The sequence below is a fragment of the Heterocephalus glaber genome, unplaced genomic scaffold (genome assembly GCF_053883595.1).
Source record: "Heterocephalus glaber isolate CG9 unplaced genomic scaffold, H.glaber_assembly_v1.0 deba00001571, whole genome shotgun sequence".
NCBI classification, from domain to species: domain Eukaryota; kingdom Metazoa; phylum Chordata; class Mammalia; order Rodentia; family Bathyergidae; genus Heterocephalus; species Heterocephalus glaber.
The window spans coordinates 7883933-7903166 of NW_028258356.1; the positions used below are offsets into that span (position 1 = coordinate 7883933).

Here is a 19234-nt window from a genome sequence, read left to right on the forward strand (position 1 = left end):
TCGGGTGTTCTCTGTCGTGAAAGTATCTTATTTCTTCATTGATTTTGAAAGATATTTTTGCAGGGTGTATCGATGTGGGTTGTAGGTTGTTTTCTTTCAGGGCTTGAAATATTTCACTCCAGGTTCTTCTTGACTTGAGGGTTTGTGTTGAGAACTCTGCTGTTGTTCTGATAGGTTTTGCTTTGTATGTGATTTGTTTCTTTTCTCTAAGTGCTTTCAATATTTTGTCCTTCTGTTGGGTTTCTGGAATGCTGACTATTATATGCCTAGGTGTGGATTTTTTTTTTTTTTCTTTTGATCATGGCTAGCTGGAGTCCTATCTATGTAAAATTCTTTTTTTTTTTTTTTTTTTTGGTACCAGGGATCAAACTTGGGTCCTTGCACTTCCACAGCAGGGGGCAAAACCACTAAGTTAAATCCCCTGCCCTCTATGTAAAATTATTTTCCCCTGCTTGGAAAGTTTTCTGCCATTACTTCTGTGAACACTTTTGTTATGTCGTTTGCACTATCTCCTGCTTTTTCATTGACTCTGATCAGTCTTATGTTATTCTTCTTTGCATCATCTAATAGCTGCTGGATTGTTTTCTCATGTTCCCTTGGTATTTTTAAGAAATCTTTCTTTTCCTGGTCACAAACTGCAATCCTGTCTTCTATATCTGATATCCTGTCCTCACATTGGCTTATACTGCTCTATATACTTTCAGTGGAATTTTTAATCACCTGAATATCTGTTTGAGTCTGTTTTATGGATTTCATTTCTTTCCTATGCTGGGCCTTCATGGATACCATCATGTTCCTGAGCTCCTCTCTTTTTTTTTTTTTTGGTACCAGGGACTGAACTTGGGACCTTGCACTTGCAAGGCAGGCAGCAGCACCACTGAGCTAAATCCCCAGGCCAGCTCCTCTATTTTTTTATCTGTGTCTTCCCTAGAGTTATTAATCATGTCTTTCACTATGGTCACTATCTCTGTTGTTAACTGAGAAATTATTTCTGATTTCATTTTTTCCAGATGCTCTGTCATTGCCAGTTCAGGGAGTCCAGGTGGTTCAGTTTCAGGTTGTTCTATCTCTTAGTCCCCTAGGTTTCCCTTTGGTGACCTGGAAATCTGGGTTTGCATCTTGTTTAGGTGTCTTTTCATTTCTACTTTTTTGTTGTTGTTGATATTTTTGGTTTAATTCCTGGCTTGCTGCCAATTTTCTTTTCCTCTGGGATGGACCTTTGGGGGAATGTTATCTAGAGTTTTTGCTGCTGCATCTGGTTGTACAGGCCTCTCCTGTTTGAGGTCCAGGATTCTCTGGTGGATTTCTTTTATTTTTTATTTTTTTTCATATATATATTTATTGGTACATTTTATGTATAAAATACATTTACGTTTATCATTGGGTGTTTGTACCAGAACATGATGTATCTTAGTTTTTATTTTTTCTCCCATTACCTGTGCACCCTTCACCCCATCCACCCTTCCCTATTTACACAGAGTTTGATTCCATTTTTTTTTTCTCATAATTTTTTTTTCCCTTCTTCCCTTTCCCCTTTCCCTTCCACCATCCCCAAACCCTTGGACCTTTTCTTATTTGAAATTAGCAATTATTCATTTTAATCATTTTCATCCTTTTTTACACTTTCAATTTCTCACACTAGAGAAACTATTCGGTATTTACACATGTGTGTCCTATTTATTTCACTTAAGGGTATGGCCTCAATATGCATCCATTTAGGTGTAAATGTCTGTAGTTTCTCATTCTTTATGGCTGAGTAGTACTCCATTTTATTAAAAAAAAAAAACACATCTTCTTTATCTAGTTTCCAGTCGATGGGCACTTGGGCTGTTTCCAAGCTTTAGCTATTACAAACTGTGCCGCTATAAACATAGGTGCACAGATATCGCTGTGGTATGATTCTTTTAATTCTGTGGGGAAGATTCCCAGTAGGAGAATAGCTGGGTCAAATGGGACCTCTAGTCCTAGTTCTTTGAGGTATCTCCATACTGATTTCCACAGTTGTTGCACCAATCTACATTCCCACCAACAATGGAGAAGGGTTCCTTTCTCTCCACACCCCCGGCAGCATTTGTCATTGGTTGATTTCTTGATAGCAGCCATTCTTTCTGGGGTGAGGTGGAATCTCAGTGTTGTTTTCATCTGCATCTCTCGAATGACCAGTGATGTTGAGCATTTTTTCATATATTTATTTGCTGCTTTTACTTCTTTGTCTGAGAAATGTCTGTTCATTTCGGATGCCCATTTTTGAATTGGGTCTTTGAATTTGGGAGGTCTGATTTTTTTCAGTTCTTTATATATTCTTGATAGTAGACCTTTGTCTGAGCTACAGCTGCTAAATATTTCTTCCCACATTGTAGGTTGTCTGTTAACTCTGTTGGTAGTTTCTCTTGCAGTGCAGAAGCTTTTTAATAAAATGAGATCCCAGTTGTTGATTCTTTGTGCTAGCCCCCGTGCTACTGAAGATTTGTTCATAAAGTCTTTTCCTATGCCAATGTCATCAAGAGTTCTACCTAACTTATCTTCCAGCAAGTTTACTGTTTCTGACTTAATATTTAGATCTTTAATCCACTTTGATCTTAGTTTAGTGCACGGTGGTAGGTATGGCTCTAGCTTTAATCTCTTACAGGTTGAAATCCAGTTTTTCCAAGACCATTTATTAAATAGGCTATCTTTCCCCCAATGAGGGTGATTGGCTCCTTTATCAAAGATGAGGTGACTGAGTATGTCTGGAGTTGCTTCTGCATCTTCTAATCTATTCCACTGATCTTCGAATCTGTTTCTTTGCCAGTACCATGCTGTTTTTATCACAGTAGCTCTGTAGTATAGTTTCAAGTTGGGGATTGTGATGTCCCCAGCCATGTCTGTGTTGCCTAGAATTGCTTTTACTATTCTAGGTTTCTTCTGTTTCCAAATTAATTTTTGGATTGTTTTCTCTAGCTCTGTGAAGTATATTGTTGGAATTTCAATTGGCATTGCATTGAATCTATATAATAGTTTTGTAAGTATGGCTATTTTCACTATATTGGTTCTTCCTACCCAGGAACAAGGACTATCTTTCCATTTTCTTATATCCTCTTCAATCTCCTTCTTCAGAGTGCTGTAGTTTTCAGTGTAGAGGTCTTTTGCTTCCTTTGTTAGGTTGATTCCTAGATATTTCATTTTTTTAGATGCTATTGTAACAGGAATTATTTCCCAGATTTCTCTCTCAATGGGTCTGCTATTTGTGTATAAGAAGGCTATTGATTTTTGAGTGTTGACCTTGTATCCAGCTACTCTACTGAATCTGTCAATTAGGTCTAGAAGACTTTTGACTGAGTTTTTTGGGTCTTCTATGTAAAGTATCATATCATCAGCAAATAATGACAGTTTCACTTCTTCCTTTTCTATCTTTATTCCTTTTATTTCTTTCTCTTTTCTAATTGCTGTGGCTAATGTTTCCAGAACTATATTGAACAGGAGTGGTGATAGTGGGCATCCTTGTCTTGTTCCTGATTTTAGCATGAAAGTTTTCAGTTTTGACCATTTAGTATGATGTTGGCTGTTGGTTTTTCATAGATAGCCTTAATCAGGTTGAGATAAAGACCTCCTATTCCAATTTTCTGTAGTGTTTTTATCATGAATGGGTGTTGGATTTTGTCAAATGCTTTTTCTGCATCTCTTGAGATGATTATGTGGTTTTTGTCCTTGACTCTGTTAATATAGTGTATTACATTTATTGATTTATGGATATTGAACCATCCTTGCATCCCTGGGATAAATCCAACTTGGTCAGGGTGTATGATCTACTTGATGACACTCTGTATTCTGTTTGCCAGTATCTTGTTGAGGATTTTTGCATCTATGTTCATTAGGGAGATTGGTCTGTAATTATTCTTTTTGGGTTGGGTCTTTCCCTGGTTTTGGAATCAAAGTAACACTTGCTTCCAGGAATGAACTTGGAAGCCTTGCTTCCCTTTCAATTTCCTTGATGAGTTTAAAGAGTAATGGCGATAGTTCTTCTTTAAATGTCTTGTACAATTCAGCAGTGAAGCCATCAGGACCTGGGCTTTTCTTTGTTGGTAGGTGTTTTTATTACATTTTCAATTTCACTCATTGTAATTGGGGTGTTTAGAATTTCTATATCTTCTTCATTTAATTTTGGCAATTTGTATGTATCTAGGAATCTGTCCATTTCTTCTGTTTTCCATTTTATTAGAGTACAGGTTCTCAAAGTAGGTATTGATGATTCTCTGGATTTCTGCTAGATTTGTTGTGACTTCACCTTTTTCATTCTTAAGTGCATGGATTTGAGCCTTTTCTTTCCTTTTATTGATAAGGTTGGCTAAAGGTTTATCGATTTCATTTATTCTTTCAAAAAACCAACTCTTTGATTCATTGATTTATTGTATCATTCTCTTAGTCTCCATTGCATTGATTTCTGCTCCGATCTTTGTAATTTCCTTTCTTGTACAAGCATTGGGTGTTTTATGCTCTTCTTTTTCTAGCAGCTTGAGGTTCTGCATTAAGTTATTTAACTGAGTTCTCTCTGTTGTCCTAATATGGGCATTCACTGCTATGAATTTCCCACATAGAACTGCTTTCATTGTGTCCCATAGATTCCTGTATGTTGTACTGTCATTATCATTTACTTGTAGAAACTGTCTAATTTCTTCTTTAATTTCCTCTGTCACCTATTGGTTGTTCAGGAGGGTGTTGTTCAATTTCCATGTATTTGTGGGTGTTTTGCGGTTTCTTATGTTATTGATCTCCAATTGTATTGCACTATGGTCTGATAATATACAGGGGATAACTTTGATTCTTTTACATTTACTAAGATATGTCATATGAGCTAGCATGTGATCTATTTTGGAGAATGACCCATGTGCAGCTGAAAAGAATGTGCATTCTGATTTTTATGGGGTGGAACACTCTGTAAACATCTATTAAGTCCATTTATTCAATAGCTTCATTTAGTTCTAGAATTTCATTGTTAATTTTTTTTTCTAATTGATCTGTCTATTTGTGATAGAGGGGTTTTGACGTCCCCCACTACCACTGTATTAGTGCTTATTTGGTTTTTCATGTCCATTAATATTTGTTTTGCATGGTTGGGGGCATTCGTATTTGGTGCACATATATTTAGGATTGTCATCTCTTCCTCTTGGATTGTTCCCTTCACAAGGATGTAGTGACCATCTGTGTCTGTCTTAATTAGTTTTGGTTTGAAATCTACTTTGTCTGCAAATAAGATTGCTACCCCTGCTTTTTTCTGGGTTCCTGTCATGTGGAGAACTGTTTTCCATCCTTTTACTTTCAGTCTATGGATTTTCTTTTGACTTACGTGTGTTTCTTGTATACAGCTTATTGCTGGGTTTTGCTTCTTAATCCATTCTGCCAGTCTATTTCTTTTGATTGGTGAATTGGGGCCATTAACATTGATAGTTATAATTGACAGATATTGACTCATCCTTGTCATGATGTTTTACTCTTGTTGGCTCTTTTATTTCTTATTTTCCCCCCTTTCACTTTAGTGTCTTACTTTGCATGGTGGCTTCTCTCTGCTGGGCCTCATGTAGTTGTGACCTTCATTGTCTTTTTTCTAGGATATTGCTTAAAATTGTTTGGAGTGCTGGTTTGGTGTTCATGAAATTTCTCAGGTGTTCTTTGTCATGGAAGTATCTAATTTCCCCATCAATTTTGAAAGATAATTTTTCAGGATACAACAGTCTAGGTTGGAAGTTATTTTCTTTTAGGGCTTGAAATACTTTACTCCAGGCTCTCCTTGATTTGAGAGTCTGTGTTGAGAAATCTGCTGTGATTCTGATGGGCTTCCCTTGGTAGGTGATTTGTTTCTTTTCTCTAACTGCCTGTAGAATTTTGTTCTTCTGTTGGGTTTCTGGGATCTTGACTATTATATGTCTAGGTGTAGATTATTTTTGGTCATGGCTGGGTGGAGTTCTATATGCCTCACTTATCTGTACGTCCAATTCTCTACCTCTGTCTGGGAAGTTTTCTACTATTACTTCTGTGAACAGTTTTTTTATGTCAGTTGTACTTTGTCCTGTTTTTTTGTGGACTCCTATGAGTCTTATGTTATTCTTCTTTGCATCATCTAGCAGCTGTTGGATTGATTTCTCATGGTCCCTTACTATCTTTAAGAAATCTCTGTTTTCATGGTCCTTAACTGCTATCCTGTCTTCTGTATCTGATATTCTGTCTTCACATTCTCTTAGTCTGCTCTGCATGCTTTCAATGGAGTTTTTAATCTCCTGGATATCAGTTTGAATCTGTTTCATGGATTTCATTTCTTTCTTATGTTGGGTGATCATGTTTCCCATTTCCTTCTTATGCTGGGCATTCATTGCTTCCAGCATGTTTCTGATCTCATCTATTTTCTTATCTGTTTTTACTCTAGAGCTTCTAATCATGTCTTTCACTCTGCTCACCATGTCTGTATTTATCTGGGAGATTATTTCTGTTTTGAAATTTTCTAGAGCCTCATGCATCTGCCTTGTTACTTCCTGTGCTATCAGTTCAGGGTGTCCAGATGGTTGCTTATCAGACTTTTCCACCTCATTTCCCCCAGAATTTCCTTTTTGTTGCATGGAAGCCTGCATTTGTGCCTTGCTTAAGTGTCTTCTCATTTTTGTTTTTGGTACTGTCCTTCATTTAATTCCTGGGTTGATATTTCAAGATTGCTTAATGTAGGTATCTTTGTTGCTTGTGTTTAAAACCCTTGTGGAATGATTGCTTTTTAGAGGTGTCTTCTAGATATAGCTTTTGTTTGGGTTTTGAGACTGTAATGACTCTGAAGCTATTATATTTTTCTTATACCAGGAAGGAAAACTAATTAGATCAATCACAACATGTTAGCCCAAATGACATAGTCAGCAATACCATAGCATCAAGCACAGTTTAGAAAATGACAATTTGTGGTAGTTATTAATCTATCACATTTAACTATGTGAGTTAAGTTAAAACCAAGGACCAACCCAACATAAATTTATAATGAATAAACTCTTCAATATAGCATCTTTCCCCTTCGGGGTGGGGAGTTAAAAGGAGTTGGGGAGGGAGGGACAGGTAGAAAGAACAGGTAAGATTAGCAGTGAGGCCAGAAGACACAGAAAGATCACACAAACTCTAAGTTGTTAAAGGCAAGAGAAAATGGCAGAATGAAAGAACAAAGATGTGAATAGAATCACCTAACAGCAACAGGGAGGCTAGATACCAAATTTACTTTCCTTTAAACCTAATGATAATCAAGAGAAGGAAAAAGAGAAGAAAAGAACAATAAAGGAGAAATCCAAATTCAGTGCAGAAAGGAACAAATGGGGAGATGAGGAGCAATGTGGGACAGTGAGAGAATGAGTGAGAGAGAGAGAAAGAAAAGATAAAAGAAAGAAAAGTAAAACTTTGAAGAGTAGAAAAAAAATAAAAATTAAGAATTAAAAATAAGAAAAAAATTTTTTTTTCTTTTTTGCAAATAGCAGTAGAAATTATGGGCCTCCTTCAGTGTATGTCTCTGCTGTCACAGTAGGCAACGTAGGAATCCCTGTGCATACACAAGTCAATGAGTCTCAGCAAGCCAGCAGCAGAACAAGTACAGTGGTCTGATGTGCCTTTATTGTAGAGGCTCTCTTTACTTTTCTGCTGAGCTTCAGTTTTCTTCGAGGAGCCTGAGAAGCCCTCTTTCTGTTACTAACTTCTGCGCTATCTTGTGGCGCTCAGGACAAGGGTCTTGATAATCTCCTGTGCCTCTGTAGTGTGGGACCAGGTAGCCGAAAAGCCAGAAGGTAGGCGGCTCACGGCGAGGGGGCGGGGGGGCGGGGACTGAGTGTTGGAGGCGCTAAGCGGACCTCACCTTGTCATGGGCGTGGCCCCGGACCGCTGCAGGAGCTTCAAGCTGCTTGTCTTGTCTCACCCGCCCGGTCGCCACAGTTTAAAAAGCATCGGGTGGGGGTGGGGCTGCAAGACGCCTCTCTGGTTGATTTCTTGGTGGTAGCCATTCTTTCTGGAGTAAGATGGAATCTCAGTGTTGTTTCAATTCATATTTCTCAAATGCCCAGTGATGTTCAACATTTTTCATGTATTTATTGGCTATTTGTATTTCTTCATCTGAGAATTATCTATTAATTTCAAGTGCCTAGTTTTTAATTTGGGTCTTTAAATTTGGGGGTTCTAATTTTTTTGAGTCCTTTATATAGTCTATATATTAGTTCTATATCTGAGAAGTAGCTGGTAAAAAAATTTTCCAATTAAATAGATTGTCTCTTCACTCTTAGTGGTTTCCTTTGCTGTGCAAAAAAATTTTCAAATATTAATGAGTAGAAGCAACATATCAGGGTGTTACTCATCTCTAACCTAGCTTAAAGTATTTTTAGTATATATTTTATTTTCCTGATTATTAAAGTAATACTTTTCCTATGGAAAAATGTAAAATCAGGATTATTCTATCATGCTTATTTTTAAAAATTTCTCATTTTATGTAGTAGGTCTAATACATAGTATTTTCAATTTTACTATTTAAATTTTTACCAAAATAATAAATGTATCCAGATTTAAATAGTCAAATAGTATGATTGAGTTTGTACTAAAACAAAATACTTTCCTCTTCTATTCCTCTCAATCTGATCCTTATTCCCCACAGATAATTGCTGTCTAGTCTATTCAGACCATTACTCAATAGATTGATTAAGCTGGAAATGACAGAAATATGTTGCTTGGATCTAGAGGCACAGGAGTCAAGTCAAGTTTCCAGCAGATTTGGTGTCTGGTGAGGTCTTATTCCTCAAAAATGGACCCTTCTAACTCTGTCCTCACGTGAAAGGGCAAGGGGTTATAAGGGCACTATTTGCAGTCCTAAGGGCTCCATCATCATGACCTCATCATCTCCCAAAGACTACTCGTAATGCCATGCAAACACACTGAGGATTATATTTCAGCACATAAATTTTGGAGGGACACAAACATTCAAACCATAGCAACCACTTTTGAAACATTTTAGCTATTTTAGGAACGTATATGTCATAATCTGAAATAATATATGACCACCTCTATTTAAAAAATTTAAAAATTTCAATATTCACTTTTATTTGGCAGTTTCTGTTGGGGCTCTGCACTTTTCTTGCCTATGTTTCCACATGGATGTATGTCATTTAAAACAATCCCTTGGACCTCTCTTTCCACCTGTTGCTCCATCATTCAGGGAAGTGTGACTTATAGTACCTGGCTAGTGAGAAGGCCTACCTCTGTTCCTTCTGATCTCCTTGGATGCTACTGCTTGAGGCAAGGTGCCTTCAGCTCAGGTCTTCAGTTCAGTGAATGTTTGGGGCAGAGTCTGCCCTGTGCTAGTGAAAGAGGGACTGAGTCTGCTTAATTCATAGTTGAAATCCCAGGAAACTCACACCCCATGCTTCAGTCCAGCTTTTGTTTGACGAAGCTGTTGATGCACCACCCTGTGTCCCGCCCACCTCATGTCCCACCCACCTCTAAGCTGTTAGCCCCGTGCATCTCTTCATTTCACCACAGGAGGTTTTCTCTGGCCCTGTAGGAGCTCTTAGTTCTATAGGTGGAATCAAAAGTGTAGAAGTGTAAACATCACCTTCCACCAGTGGGACTAGCTTCCCTGTCCTCTGATGGAGCAATGGTAAAATATGTTTTACACCATTTTTCAGGTCTTCAGTGTGACTAACTTACTTACCACATGCTTTAATTTCTTTCCTTGCTTCTCAGTCTCTCTTTCCTATATTCTCACTGTATTTCCTAAGATCACTTTCCCCAAAATCTTCTCACACTCAAGACTCCTTTATCAGTAATGAAGCTTGATATTAATCTTATCTCCCAGTTGATTCTGAGCAACCTCCTGTTTAGAAAATGATGATTTAAGCCTATCTCATCACCAACCCCTCCCCACTCACACGACTGCTTTTCTAATCCCTATGCCTCAATACAGTAGTATAACTGGTTTTGGATTAAATTACTATTACATAATTATGTCATTATGACTATAAATATGAATCTTATCTACATGTATACCACATTGTGCTTCCTTCTTAAATAACTTTTGTCTATGAAAGCCCTCTGACATGGCTAATCATATCTGACAACTTATCAGGCCCCATTTCTTTGCTGACATTGTTTCTGTCTCCTGTTCCAGCCTGGACTGATTGCTGTTCAGCACTTCACCACTGCATCCTGAGCTGTCCCTTGGCTTTTCTCTACTGCCAGGCTCCTATTTCTCCTTTCTTAGTTTACTCTTTTATTTCAGTGGAGTCCAATAATTCCCAGGAGATTTCTGAGAAGAGGAGATGAGAATAAATTAGTATTTGTTCCTTGCTTATCTGAAAAATATTTTCACACTTATTTATAGAATTTGAAATGTACAAGAGAAATCATTTTCTTTTAACATTTTGAAGTTTCAATCAATTGTCTTCTAGTTTCCAGTTGTTCCTACTGAGCATTCTGATCCTTCATCTTTTGTGACATTGCTTTTCCTTTCAAGAAGTTTTCATATATACATCTTTAAAAATTCTTGATTTTCTGAAATTTCATGATATTGTTCCTTGGTTTAACTTTTTGTTTATTTGCAGGACTCTGAGATCTTTCTATTTGAAAAGTTGTGTCATTCAATTATGGGAAATTGGCTTATATTTCCTTCTTTCTCTTTGTTATTTTGTCCTTCCTAGGAAATTGACTTGGCCATATTTTCAAACTTTCTTTTGTCTTTTTAATTTATACCATATTATTTTTTAATATTCAAAAGCTATTTACTGGTCTCTGAATATTCCTTTAAAATTGTTTTCTGTGATGAATATCATACTTTTTATCATTCTGAGGATATTATTACAGTTTTTTATTTATGTGTTCTTCTACTCCCTGAATCATATTTAAGTTGTCTCAGAAGTTTCTTGGTCTTTGCCTTTCATGTTAAAAGCTTTCCTCAGAAATCTGGTGATCCTTGGTTCGTCTTCCTAAGTGTAAGGTAATAAAATGCTTACAGAAAGTCCCGTTTGCATGTCTGGGTGTTGTTTTTATGTTTTCATGTTTGTAGACTTCACTATATGGTAATTATGGAAATATGATAGTTTCCTGGAGACATTTAAACTGTCCATTTATGAAGGTGTTTTCTCCTGGGCTAGTCAACTTTCTTACATAAATGATCTCCTGTGTTCTGCCTGGGAAATATACATCTGGCTTCCAGCACACTGAAAGTCAATCAGGAAGAGGGGGACAGTCTTGCCATTCTACATGTGCACTTTAACCTAAATCTCTCCCCCAATCATTTTCCCTAAATATGGCCCTCACCCTTATCCTTGCCTGTGCTTAAGGGTCCCTAAAATCACTTCTGGAACATGAGCTGCTAGGGATTCTGCCTGTTCTGATGGAGCCGTGATAAATGCACTCAACATGAAAATCTGATTCTATCCACAACTGGTTTCTAAAAATAAAAGTTTAGAAGTTATATTATTGGGCGTCCCTGCGCGGGAGCGGCGGTGCGGCTAGTTGGCATCCAGGAGCCCATAGTCCGAGTCGGTCGCTGTACTTTCTGCCGACCCGATGGTCATTATGTCGAAGAGAAAGTCCTCAGAGAATACAGAGGGCAAAGATGGATCCAAAGTAACTAAACAGGAACCCACAAGACGGTCTGCCAGATTGTCCACGAAACCTGCTCCACTAAAACCTGAACCTAAACCAAGAAAAACATCTACTAAGGAAGAACCTGGAACAAAGGTTAACAGAGGTGCTAAAGGGAAGAAGGAAGAAAAGCAAGATTTTGGAAAGGAAGGCACAGAAAACTGAATCTGTAGATAACGAGGGAGAATGAATTGTCACAAAAAGTTGGGGGTGATTTTATGTACCTTCTTGGGACACCTTTTAAAAGCTACTTTTATTAAGTATTTTATAAATGCAAATTTTTTAGGACTGTATTAGTAGGCAAGCAAAGTATATAAGGATGGACATTTCACCCTCTCATAGTCATGCTTTTTGGAAGTTTTCATTATTATCAAGTAAAATAAATACCATCTTAATATTGGGGAAAAACGTTATATTATTAGATTAAAAAGACATGAGAAGATGATCTTTTAAAAAGATTTTTATAACATTTGTTAAATAATTTGTTAGATTGTTTACATTTAAACTTGCTCCTGGTATACCAAAGGACCTGTCTCATCACCCCGTTACATACATTCAAGTACTCTCTCTCTGTTTTTGATTCACAGGTGAAAAATAGAAACTTGACTTTTAAAACATTTGTAATAATTAGACTGAGTGCTTTTGTATGTTTATCAGTCATTTTATGTCTTGTTTCAGGAAATATTTTTCAAGGTTTCTTATAGGTGAGAAATTAAAATAAACAAGAAAAAATATCAAAATGGTTCTCTGGCTCATAGGAAAGTTTTCTTTTTGTTTGTGTTTATTTAAAGATTTCCAAATGGAAGTAAAAATAATACAGTGAAATACAAATACAGAAAAATACTCTAGTTTAACCAATCTAAGATTTCCCCTTTTACTTCTAATAGATTCCAGTATTTATCATTTATATTTCTTTTAAATAAGAGAAGATATTCTTTTTTTTTTTTGTACTGGGGATCGAACTCAGGTCCTTGAGCTTGCGGAGCAGGCAGTGAAACCACTGAGCTAAATCCCCAGCCCCAAGAGAAGATATTCTTATGAAATATTTCTTGCTGCAATAACTCCTACCAAGCATCCTGTAAAATTTCTGAACTTCTGCCTGCCAATAGAATTATTAGGTAATGCCCAGGGTTTATTGATGAAATGGCAGTTTAACAAAACAGCCACGGATGTGTTAAGTAAAAGGGAGCAAGCACTTGACTTAAACTAATAAAAATTATCTAAGTAACTTCTGGCAGTTTCATAAATAGGTTGTGTGTGTGTGTGTGTGTGTGTGTGTGTGTGTGTGTACCAGGGATCAAACTCAGGACCTTGTACTTGCGAGACAGGCATGGTGCCACTGTGCTAAATCCCTAGCACATATATAGTTATTCTTGAATTATGAAAACCTGACCAGAGGGTCAAGAAACAACTGGAGACAATAAAAGGATTTTCGTAAAAGGAGAACCCTAAGTAGAACACTGTCCACCAGTGAATTCCACTTTTCAGAAACAGTGAAGCTATTGAGGTCCACCCCCACCCCGCCCCCTGCCCCTTTGAGTTGTCCTAGTGGCCTGGATGTTGTATAGTGTTCATTTTAGATATCATCAGTATAGTTACCCCAATAACTTCAACCATACTCAGCTGGATGCCACTGAAAGTTAACAGATAGTGGCTGTGTTTATGAACTGAGCTTGAGAAAAAACTGCTCTCTTCTTGGTAAATTTATTTTTCTTATACTAATCAGCACATGAAGAGTGCTTGGTAGATATTAGTGACATTCTCTGAAAGGATCTCAAGGCCCAGACAAAATGTAGCTTGGGATATGTTTTTTTATAGGTGTTAGAAGACTTCAGCACATAGTTAGCAGCCAATTATTTCAGCAGTTTTTGCCAATGGTCTGACTGGGTTGTTTGGAAAGTTTCCAGATCATTGTGTGAGACCTAACTAACTCCATTTTAAAGTTTGACTCCATCTTGGAATAAGACAGTAAAGTGGCCTTGACATAAATTCCACTTCACTGAAGTCAACTATTCCCCTAGTCTCCTTTGTGCCCATAAAATGATAAAATGTCCTTGCTGTGGGACAACAGATAAAAAAAAAAAAAAAAGACACAGCTCCTAACTCAATCCTCTGTCTGCCCAGAAAACAGATGCTCCCGGGCCCATTATCTATAGAACATTCTGTCGATGTGCTGTTTGTTCCTTTTTCCCATAAACTCTACATGTAGCCACCCCTCAACCCCCCATGCTTGCTAAATATCAACCAATCATGTAACTGCTAAATGGAACATCCCCAAACCTTGCGGTAGCCACAATAAAAACCCTGCTGATTTGAAATTCGGGGCTCTCAATCCTGATCCGCTGCGTCGGTGATGGTTGAGTGCCCCTGCTTGAGCTTGAATAAACGACCCTCGTGTGTTTACATCGGAATCGGCTCCTTGGTGGTCTTTGGGGACTTCGCGATCTGGACACAACAATTGAAAATAGAAAGTTAAGAATTTGAGCTCTGGATTTTGACATAGATTTGAATTCCAGTTCTACCATTCACCAAGGATTGAATGAATTGCTTTAGTAACTTGCTTAATCCCTATGTGCTTATTTTGTTCATCTATAGAAAATGGGCACCTTATATTGCTCTTACCTCATAGAGTTTTTGTAAGCTTCATTGCATATGAATGTTTAACGCACTGCTTTGTGGGTAATGTGTTCAGTCTTGGCTGTCATTATCTTAGACAAATCTTATTCATTATGTTTATTGACCTATATTGATTTGTGAAAGTTGGCATATGATTGTTCAAAAATATAACTTTTTAAATACCAAGAGAGATGTGAGTGACTCAGGTAACTTCTCAAGAGATACTAAAGAAATAAATATTTTGTTTACTTCTTTGAACATAGCAAGTCATGAATCTCAGCTTGAAAAATCAGTGCTTTGGAGTACAGTGTGGGACAGAGGAAACTGCTTAGCAACAATGTTTAAAAAGCCTCTGAAACTGGGTGGCTTTTGTTTCTTCCTTGGAATACCTTGTAAGTGAACAGCCAGGAACGAAAAATCCCAGTATTAAAAATAATAACGTTTGTGATTTTAAGAAAAGGTAGCAGAGGCAGAACATGTTGTTTCTGAACCAAATTGGCAGGGACACATACAGAAAAGCCTTTTAGTATGTTACTAACTTTTGAACTTCACCCTTCCTTTGAGGAGTCTCCCTTACCAGGCCCTTCGGCTGGAGATGACGGGATAGCAAGAGATGGCAGTAGGGCAGCAAGGGGAGAACCTACAAGTGGAACTGTAAGGTGCTTTGAAATAACGATGAGCAGTTTTGCGGAGGGCCTTAGGTAAGTAAGCAGAACTGACATATTTGTTGCTGAGCCTCTTCAAGGGGAGTCACGGAAAAAGAGAAGCCCTCCCCAGACCTTTTTGCTTTGCCTAAGGCTTGTTTTTGACTCATCCAAAAGCCATGACAGAACTGGGAATACAGGTGTGAGAATCAAGAAGTGAAACTCTGTCTCTCTCCTTTGCTTAGATATCAGCACATGGGAGAAAAAAATGTGGATAAGGATGACAGAGATCTTTAATACAGGACTTTTATGAGCTATACAGTGAGAAATAAAACAAAACTGCAAGCCTAATTTGAACTTATATGTTCCCCCAAACCTTAGTTTTACTGAAGCAATTCCATTTTTATCTTCGAACAGTATCTCGTTGAGGAGAGAAATCTTCCATACAAACAAACAAAAAACCTTCACAACTACAGTAATTGCTAGTACTATGTTTGACTATAGCATAGTGTAGTGTTTATCAGCATAGACTCTGGACTCAGACCACCTAGGTTCAGGTCCGATTTGTATTTGTATAACAGCTACTCAATATCTTAGCACCTGTGTTTTCTCATGTATAAAGTAGGGATGATACGACTTTATAAAGCTTTTGTAAGGATGAAGTTAGTTAATAGATGTAAAACATGTAGAATATCATTATTCTTGATAATCTGACATATACATTTGGCACACATTATCTTTTGAAGTTCCAATAATAACCTTGTAAGTATTGTTAACTCTATTTTGTATATGGGAACTACTAGATTTTGGGGCCTGAAATACCTTGATTTGAATTCTACCTCTTACATGTTTGTCTTGGTCAAGATTTAAAAACAAAAAGTCCAAACTGATGCTCAGGAGATAATACCTTCCTCCTATGTTTACTGTTAGGATTGAATGAGTTGATGAATGTAAAGCACCGTGCACTGATGCCAGGCAGACATTAGCAGAACTGTTGCTTGGTCCATCTCTAGAAATCACTGTTCATGTAAATGAAGTTCTCATTTCTTTTCTGATACTGGAGTCTTTGTTTAGAAATATTTAACGTCTTTTTGAGTACTTTCAGTAATGAAAAACTCATTACTTCACTGAGTGGATTATTATTATTATTATTTTTTTTTTTTTTTTTAGATTTTCAAAGCTTTTTAATACACTTCACATCAGTCTGGCTAGTTCATTTCAGCTCCTTTACTGCCAAGCCCTGGGGGCAGGGACTGCTTCAGTTTCTCTGCCTTTTCTTTGTCTGTGATGACCAAGGTGTAAAGATATCTGCTGCATCAGACTTTAAACTTCACATTATCTTTGTTCTTCTTGATCTTGACGGATTTGGCATCCTTCTGCCTGGCTGTGAGCAGAAAATCCTTGATTTCCTCAATTTTTCAAGGCATGGCGACGAGGCGCTCAGAAGGCGTGGACCTGTACCACCAGAGAGATAGCCCTGGATTATTATTTTTGAGGATTTTGCATTGTTTGAATGTTCTTCATTGTGGTGATCTGAAATCTGTCTTATAGTTTGGCCTCACTCAGACTACTTCTGTTCTTTTGAATGGCCCAGAAAGAGCCTAATAATAAGATCCTTGTAGTCCTTATGCAGGTTAGGTGAGTGAGAGTCACGGACCAAGAATATTTATGAATATATTTCAGGAATCTGTGAACTTAGATGGGAGAAATTATACCTTTATTTTTACTTAACTAAATTAAATTTTCCTTCAATCATTGAATAGAGGCGTAGACTACAACAGTATTAATAGTCCCTATGATTATCAAAAATCACAAGTATTTTTGTATCACATCTCAGCTGTCTCAGAAATGTTGAAATATCATTTATGTTCAGTTTAGCTTTGCAGTTTCAGAGTTTACTAGGCCTGCAGCTCTATGTTGTTATTTGCATTAATAAAAACATATATATTGCTATTCAAAAATGGTTTGAAAATATTTTAATAACTGTGCCAATATAATTGGTTTCTTGGTAACCCTCTGTATTATAGTTCATACATTTATCTGAGAAAAAGTCCATTGGTTTCATTGGACCATCACAGGGGTTCACCTTTTAGAAATCTTGGTCTAATTCCTTGTTATGCGCTAGGCTTTCAAATATTTGAAAACAGATCTAAGTATTCCTAAGCGTTCTTTTTTCTGGACTCAAAGTTCCTAGTATACTATTTCGGGACATAACTTGTCATCAGGATGCTGCAGCCTGGGAGGGGGAGCAAGGGAAATGAGATCCTCTGCTGGAGAAAAGGAGCAGCTTCACAGGCATAGGGCCAGCAGCTGCTTCAGGCAGAGATACCATTGTAAAGCAGAGAACTGGCAGCAGAGAGGAGGCCACAGAAATGGTGTTCTTTCAAGAGTGAAGCCCACACACCTGGGTGTGTTCAGAGGTGAAGTTGGCAGTGACATTACTTAGTAGAGGAGTCCCAACTGGCAAAGTTTAGAAGGGGAATAGAAGTCACATGTGTCAGGCATTATGCCAGGCAATTTACAGATATGTTTAGTTTCATCCTCACAGTAAACCATTGTGGTAGGTTTTATTTCTCCTATTCTCTACCTGAGCAAATCAAAGTTCAGAAAAGATTAAGTTAACTTACTTTATTTTACCCAGATGCCCAAAAAACTAGGCAGAAAGGTAAGAAGCATTTGGAGAATTCAGATAGATGGTGAGCATGCTCTAGGGTGTGGTCAAAGGATTTCAACTATTTGGTAGTAGAGTGGAGGAAGGGCTGAGGGGAGGCAAACAAGATCTTAGTTTTTAAAGTGACTCAGGGAATTAAGGAAGATACCAAGAAACACTCAGGCACACCACATAAAGCAGAAACAATGTATCAGAACCATACCCCAAATAGCATCTGAGTCTTGCAACAGAAGAATACCTTGGCCCTTTCACCTTTATGCCTTAGGTCAGCAGTTCCTCTGGCTGATTCCTAAGAGCCTTCTCCTATGATTCCCAACCCCCCACTTTTTCCGCCTTTGGACAGCCTGCCAACTTATCCTCTGTCTCGAGGGACTTCATCTGGTTTATAACACTATTCCTTGCTTTTCTGTCAGACAATATCCCCTCTCAACCTGGTGTAATTTAACAAAGGCATGCAGAACAAAAGCTTTCATCATCAGCTGAGATTATTGTGTTACTCTTTGTACATTATTCTAAGAAAGGGTCCCTCAGCTTCACTGGCCCATGAGAGAGTCCATGGCATAAAACTTTTAGAATTATCCTTGTTTATGGGGAAGGACTTCATTATATTTGAATATAGAATCATAATCAAATGGCTTTAGCAAGAGTGTCAATCAGGTATACAATATTTTTAAATCAGTTTTGACTCATTGCAAAAAACATACCTATATGTAATCCAAAGTATTCAATGAGGTTTTATAATTTTCATATTATTTGCCTTTATGTATTATGAAACCCACTTATACAAGTTATTTTGCATAATCTCTATGGAAAAGATTTATTGGATGTACATTAACACATCTGAAATGATATATAAACATGATGGACTATAAAAGCAGCATTTAAAGAACAAATGCTATTAACAGAAGGTACTTTGGGAGATAAATCAGTAAACAAGATATGCTCTCTGCCCTCAAAGAACTCTTCACGTAATTGTAGAGACAGTTATAATGCAGAAATGTTTACGAAGGTTTAAACAGTGTTACAATAGCACTGTCTTCTTTCTGGCTAGAAGTAAGATTTTGGAGGGCAAAAATTGTCTTTCCCCATCCCCTTCATTCCTCTTTCTTTTCATTAGTTCTTAAAATCATTCATAGCTTCTAACACACATACTTACTATAAGAAATGTCTAATAAATAAATGTCAAGTGAATGTGCTGAACTCAACTGTTCTCATCAAATATTTTTAAATGGTGGACTTTAATAATTAGGCAGTATTTGGTGTGTGTCTGGGTGAGCACTATATGACTAATTCCTTTCTCAAATAACTAATCAATTATTTGTTGATTCAAATTAAAAGATTATTCTTTTAATAATCTCTTGGATGATGATGATGATAATATGATAATTACATCATGTTTAACCTTTGGGGACAGTCTGAGTATTTTACATCAGATTGGTTTCTCTGAGCTTAGTGTCTCTATTTGCAATTGGCATTTCTGGGATAGATGATCTTCCAGTTTTCAGATGGCTGTAGTATTTCTGTACTTCCCTAACATTGTTCAGGTAAAGCTGCATTTTGCTATGTCGCCAATTACTTGGTTTCACAATGGGAAATACCAAGATATTTTAAGAACTCTGGTAAAACATGGTTTTAGCATTAAGAAAATTGTGTATACATGTGTGTATTACTAGTCAAACCAATG

At 37.2% G+C, this 19234-nt stretch overlaps 1 long non-coding RNA gene and 2 pseudogenes across 4 annotated transcripts in view; 2 read left to right on the top strand and 1 right to left on the bottom strand.

Moving 5' to 3' along the window:
- The window catches only part of LOC110349222 (uncharacterized), a 158207-nt gene that overhangs the window by 102048 nt on the left and 36925 nt on the right, over positions 1-19234 (top strand). The window lies entirely within an intron of this gene.
- On the top strand, positions 11486-11878 carry LOC101705502 (high mobility group nucleosome-binding domain-containing protein 3 pseudogene; annotated as a pseudogene).
- On the bottom strand, positions 15829-16306 carry LOC101705131 (large ribosomal subunit protein eL38 pseudogene; annotated as a pseudogene).